This window comes from Mus pahari, chromosome 2, assembly GCF_900095145.1.
Source record: "Mus pahari chromosome 2, PAHARI_EIJ_v1.1, whole genome shotgun sequence".
NCBI classification, from domain to species: Eukaryota; Metazoa; Chordata; class Mammalia; order Rodentia; family Muridae; genus Mus; species Mus pahari.
In genome coordinates, this window is record NC_034591.1 from 100,032,922 (window position 1) to 100,039,954 (window position 7,033).

General features: G+C 40.9%; 1 protein-coding gene across 1 annotated transcript in view; it reads left to right on the top strand.

The window, feature by feature from the left end:
• The window catches only part of M1ap (meiosis 1 associated protein), an 83,180-nt gene that overhangs the window by 38,466 nt on the left and 37,681 nt on the right, over positions 1 to 7,033 (top strand). The window lies entirely within an intron of this gene.

Sequence of the window (7,033 nt, forward strand, 5' to 3'; positions counted from 1 at the left end):
GAGAGAGAGAGAGAGAGAGAGAGAGAGAGAGAGAGAGAGAGAGAGAGAATGATCCACATTTTCAGAATTTTGTAACAGAAAGTGCTTAGAAGAGTGCCTGGCACAGATAAATACCATGTCCTGATATTAAGACTAGAATAGTACAAGTATTTATAATTTGAATACATCTGTTACTAAGAGAAATTCAAATGCTAGTAATTTATTGTTTTATTAAAAATAAATGATCATCAAAATACTTTTCAACTTAGAAGCCTCTCATAATCCCATAACCCATTGCACTACTCTCCCGTTGCACTACTCTCCCCAGTGCACTACTCTCCCGTTGCACTACTCTCCCTGTGGCACTACTCCCCCCAGTGCACTACTCTCCTGTTGCACTCCTCTCCTGTTGCACTACTCTCCCCAGTGCACTACTCTCCCCAGTGCACTACTCTCCTGTTGCACTACTCTTCCTGTGGCACTACTCTCCCCAGTGCACTACTCTCCTGTTGCACTACTCTCCCCAGTGCACTACTCTCCTGTTGCACTACTCTCCCTAGTGCACTACTGTCCCCAGTGCACTACTCTCCCCAGTGCACTACTCTCCTGTTGCACTACTCTCCTGTTGCACTACTCTCCTGTTGCACTACTCTCCCGTTGCACTACCCTCTCACCAATGCACTACTCTCCCGTTGCACTACTCTCCTGTTGCACTACTCACCTTTGCTTTTGTACATTGCCCTCTGTTGTCCCATCACATTTATGCTGCATAGGTGTACTCTGTGTGGTTTCTTGTTTTCATCCTGAAGTTAGCCCCCGACTTGCCCTGCTCTCTTCCTCAGTTCTCTCTGCTTCTCAAACAATCCTCTCTCTCATAAGCCTGCAATCTCAAAACTCTTACACAGTTCTCATGACCCTCCTTTTCTGCTTTCTATCTATTTTTGGTTCTTTTCACTTTTAAAAGAAAATGAGCAAGGATTGGTCCAAGAAAAAAATATAAGGGAAACACGTGTGCTTTTTTTAACCCTATTTTTTCTCTCTTTGTATGTGAGCCAATCCTGTACCTACAGCAAATTCCTAAAAATCTTTTTTTGTTTGTTTGGGTTTTTTTTTTTTGTTTGTTTTTTGAGACAGGGTTTCTCTGTATAGCTCTGGCTGTCCTGGAACTCACTTTGTAGACCAGGCTGGCCTCGAACTCAGAAATCCGCCTGCCCCTGCCTCCCGAGTGCTGGGATTAAAGGCGTGCGCCACCACGCCTGGCCATAAATTCCTAAAAATCTTAATCAATTTAGGATCTTGTAAACCCTGCTAATTCTAGCACCCAAAATTAATCTCACAGAAGAGCCATAAAGCATGGGAACAATGTTGCTATCTTCTTTTAGGATGTGTGTGTGTGTGTGTATGTGTGTTGTTGTTGTTGTTGTTGCTATTTTATCTCTCATTTGTTATTAGTATGTGTATTTGCACATGTGTGTGCATATGAACACATGTATGTGGAAGTTAGAGGACAACTTTTGGGAGTTCATTTTAGCTTTCACCTTGTTTCAAAGCAAAATGTCTCCGGTTTCTGCTGTTCAGTATACTCCAGGGTAGCTGGTGTGCAAGCTTCCACAGTTCTCCTGTCTGCCTCCTACAAATGCTGGGATTACAGATGGCAAGCCATGTCTTTCTGTGTGTTTCAGGGATCAAATGCAGGTTGCTGGCCTTGGGAGGCAAGAGTTTTTACCCACTGAGCTACATTTCACTGCAGAAATCAAAGTCTGGCTTTCCTATTTGCTGCAGTGCTTGAGATCAAAGTCAGTACCTTGCACCAAAGCAAGCATTCTACCACTGAGCTGGATCTCTTTCTAGCTCCTTAGGAATAAGTCTTGAGGGCTGGAGAGATGGCTCAGTTAAGAGTGCTGTGGCTTGTGGCAATCTGAATGAAAATGGCCCCTATAGGCTCATATATGTTGCAAGCTTAGTCCCCATTTGATGAATTGTTTGGAAAGGATTAGAAGTGTGGCCTTCTTGGAGGGGTTATGCCAATGCCAGGCCTTGTCTGTCTGTCTGCCTGCCTGTCTGTCTGTCTGTGTCTCTATCTCTTCCCCCCCCCCTGTTGCCTGTGGATCAGAATATAAAACTCTCAGCTATGTTCCAGTGCCATGCCTATCTGTTTCCCACCGAAATGCTCATGGACTCACCCCATGAAACTGCAGGCAAGCCACCAATTAAATGTTCTCTTTTATGAGATACCTTGGTCATAGTGTCTCTTCACAGCAATAGAACACTAAGTGTGACGGTTTGTATATGCTTGGCCCAGGGAGTAGCACTATTAGGAGATGTGGCCTTGTTGGAGTGGGTGTGTCACTATGGACATGGGCTTTAAGATCCTAGTCCTAGCTTTCTAGAAGCCAGTCTTCTGCATAATACCTGCCTGGACATTGCCATGTTCCCGCCTTGGTGATAATGGACTGAACCTCTGAACCTATAAGCCAGCCTCAATTAAATGTTGTTCTTTATAAGACTTGCCTTGGTCATGGTGTCTGTTCACAGCAGTAAAACACTAAGACAGTAAGACAATGTTCTTCCAGAGGACACAGGTTTGGTTCCTATCACCCACTTTAGGCAGCCTACAACCACCTTTAACTACAGCTCCAGAAGATCCAAGGCTTCTTGCTTCCTCGGGTACCCATATACAACACTGCCATGGAAAAACAATGAAAATAGATTAGTGTAGTTACTAAATCATGCTGGAACGATCCGTGAACCTTCAGGAAAAAAGAGAAGTTGGATCTTTACTTTATAAAACCTAAATATGAGAGAAAACTTTTAGAAGAGAACATATAAGAAAAAAACTTAATGGCTGTAGGTAAGGAGAAGGAAGGATTTTATAAATGAGACACAAAGTCCGCTAGCTACAGAAGACTGAAGAAGCATCACTATATTAAAATCAGAATCCCTGTTTGTCAGAAGACACCATGGAAAAAGGAGTCAGAAAAACTACACCTACAGCTCTCACTCAAGTAACCAGCAAGGAGTCGCTGTCTGGAATACAAACGTTGTGACATCATCATAAAGTGGAGCACCACAGCTGAGAGGAACGATCTAATGAATTTTTATATCAGGGGGGAATGTCGGAGGTTGGGGAGGCAGGCCATTCATGGCATATAGAAGACTGCGCTTCTTACCAAGCTCCAGGAAATTAAAGCAATGAAATATTGGTTACGGCAGTGAACTTTTTAAAAGGAAAAGAATGATAAGGAAGTTCAGCATAGCAAGGCTTCCTCTGAGGATGAGCAAAGAGCACACAGACATGTCGTGCTATTAATGATATTCTACATCTCAAGTTAACAAAAAAAAAAATCCATGACTGTCTGCTTATGGTTGAGCTTTTGGAGCTTACAAGGGCATACCTAATACGTCTTCATTTGCATACGATAAAATTTTTATAATAGCCTTCTAAAGAATGGATAAGTAATAAATATGCCAAAACTCAGAAGGTCACAGTGATCAGTATACTTTGGCATCTAGACAGCATCTGTCCAGGTTGACAACCGTCTGCACTGATTGGGTATATGAGTCTTGAAGCAGTTACAAATCAGCTTAACGAGGCTGTCAGCGAGCCTACAATTCTCAACCGTGTACACAAGGGTATCAGGTTCCTTTGCTAAGTGCTCACAAACCATCTGTTTAAAATTTCCAACTAGAGTTTACCAGGGATCGATGTCAAGATCCTTGGAAAGGCAGCCTATCCATATGTGTTCTCAGGAAATACCAAATGTTAACAATCCAAACAAAGAAGATAGAGATTCATTGCTCCTTAGAAGATTCCAGAAGGAAGTAGGGGTAGGGTCCCCTCTGTGCTTTAAGCAGTTGTCAGACTCTGATGTCTTACAAAATAGGCCAGATGAGCAGCTGCGCATCGAGTTTGCCTTGGATAACTGCATTAAAGTCGTTTGCCTGTGGCATTAAGTCTAAATTACAAACTCTGTTGTGTTTGCTACCTAAAGATTTTTTAACCCAGACAGACATGTGTTTCATTAAAAGAAGCCGTGGTCCTCCCTTTTATACTTGAATGAAGTAATAGAAATTTAACAGCATATCTGAAATTACTTGAAAATTGAGATGTTTTTAAAGGTTTGTTCTTGCCAGGTTGAAGAATAGTCTGTATACCAGAAGTTACATGTGTTCAACATGTGCAACTCAGTGAGTTTTCACAGTCCTGTACTCCGATAGATCATCACCCCAGTCAAGATATAAAATCCTTCCATTGTGCTCAAAGACCCCTCCTCCCCTCCACACACACTCAATCCCAACCTCCACCCTTTACTTCCCACCTGTACTAATGTTGCATTTTACAAAAGTAAAATCATGCAGTATATATACTTTAGTGTCTGACCTTTTTCAGATATTGAGATTTGTCCATGATGTTTATAACAAGTCTTTATTGTTGAAGTAATATTTTGCATAAATATTTTGTTTAACTATTCACCTGTCAATGGGCACTTTGGTTTCCTATTTTTTTTAAACATTTATTCATTTATTATATGTAAGTACACTGTAGCTGTCTTCAGACACTCCAGAAGAGGGAATCAGATCTTGTTATGGATGGTTATGAGCCACCATGTGGTTGCTGGGATTTGAACTCCCAACCTTTGGAAGAGCAGTCAGGTGCTCTTACCCACTGAGCCATCTCACCAGCCCGGTTTCCTATTTTTGACTATAAGTAAAACTGGTATACATGTCTACACACAGATCGTGCCAGGCATGGATGCTATCATTTCTCCTGGATCCTTATCATTTATCTTTTCTAATACATGTACTTTCAACTCATTTGTGGATTTGTATTTAAAGTATATTGAGCCAGGCATGATGGCAAGGCTTTTAATCTCAGCACTTCAGAGGCAGAGGCATGTGGATCTCTAAGTTCAAGGCCAGCCTATCTACAGAATGGGTTCTAGGACAGCCAGAGCAACACAGAGAGACTCTTTCTTGAAAACCAAAAAAAATAAGAATAAGAAAATTTGTTGTAGACAACATATCATTTTATTTATTCTGATAACCTCTAAGTTTTACTTGTAATGATACTCCATTAATAATTACTTTAAGTGTTGATATGGTTAGTTTTGTGTCTACTGTTTTATTATGTTGTTTGTTAATTCTGTTTTGATTGGCCTTTTTTCTCCTGCTTTCCTGCCTTTGAGGGGTGTTCAAATATTTATAAGATTTGGGGCTAGAGAGATGGCTCAGCAGTTAAAAGCTCTTGATGTTCTTCCAAAGGACCCAGGTTCAGTTCCTGAAGTCACATCAGATGACTTACAACCACCTATAACACCAGTTCCAGGGGATGTAACATTCTCTTCTGGCCTCCAACATCATCAGAATACATGTAGTATATACACAGAGAGACACACACATACATATAAGTAATTTTTTTTTTAATTTAGCTGGGTGTGATGGTGCATACCTTTAATCCCAGCACTCAGACAGCAGGGGGAGGCAGATCTCTGTGTGTTCAAGGCCAGCCTGGTTTACATAGTGGATTCCAGGCCAACCAGGGCTTCATAATGAGACCCTGTTCCCCCAAAACAAACAAATAAAAGGCATAAAAAAAGCCATTTAATTCTATTTTATCAATTTTAATTTACCTATTCATTTTTTTTATTATTTTCAGTGGCTTCTCTGGAGGGTTACATTACATTCCTTTTGTCTATTCACAGTTAACATAGTATCCACCATAGGACTTTAAATCTATTTTTAGGCCTTTTATAGCCTACTTAAAATTAATATAGCAGGGCTGGAGAGATGGCTCAGCCATTAGGAGCACTGACTGCTCTTCCAAAGTCCTGAGTTAAAATCCCAGCAACCACATGGTGGCTCACAACCATCTGTAATGAGATCTGACACCCTCTTTTGGGGTGTCTGAAGACAGCTACAATGTACTCACATATAATAAATAAATCTTTAAAAAATTAATATAGCACTATTTCATGTAAAATATAGAAACTTCAATTATGTAGGTCCATTTATCCCATCTCAAACATATATTCTTTTACTTTATATGCTTGTGGGGTTTTTTTTGTCTGCTTGTTTGTTTTTGAAACAGGGTCTCATAGAGCCCAGACTGGATTTGAACTCCATATATAGCTGAGGATAACCCTGAACTCCTGCCTCCTGCCTCCTGTTTCTGCCTCTCTGGGGATCTATATACACTATTGTTTATGCTGTAGTTATCAAATGTGTTCAGTACCTGTAGAGGCCAGAAAAGGGTCTCAGGTCCCCTGGGGCTGGAATGGCAGATGGTTGTGAGCTACCATGTGGGTGCTGGAATTGCTCTTAACTGCTGAGCTGAATTTCCAGCCCTCAGTCTGAAATCCTGGACCCTCCGTCTTTACCCATATATTTTTGCTACTTCCAGTGCCTGTCATTCACTCCTAGGTGCACGTTTCCCTTGGATAGCATGTCCTACCCCTTGAAGGACCTTGGTATTTTTTTTATCTCAAGGGTTCTGGCAGTGACAATTCTCATTGCTATTTATCTGGCAATGTCTATTCCACCTTCATCCTTGAAGCAGATTTGTTTCACTGTATAGAATTATAGGTCGCCTGGGATGTTTCAGTAATTTGAAGATATTCGCCTGCCTCCTGGCCATCCCTTGTTCCCCTCAAGTCATTTCCAGCTATCTGGAGAGGATCATTCTTCTGACTGCTTTCATGAAACTTGTCTTTATGTTTGTCTTTATCAGCTTGATAATGATATAACTAAGCATAGGTTTTTTTCTAATTTATCCTGTCTGGAGTTCACTAAGCCTCTAGAATCTACATACTTTTCTTCCAGATCTGATCATTTATTTGTTACTTTTAAAGACTTATTTTTTGACTGGACTCAGAAATAAAAGCTCTAAATAAGGATAACCTACGTCTTTTGGCAATCTGTTCCTGGTGTTTTTCTTTGCTTTCCTTCATTCCCTTGGCCAAAAGTTTAGCATATTCTACAGCCTTTTCCTGGGCTTTTTTTTTCTCTCTCTTTTTTCTTTTTCTTTTTCGAGACAGGGTTTCTCTGTGTAGCCCTG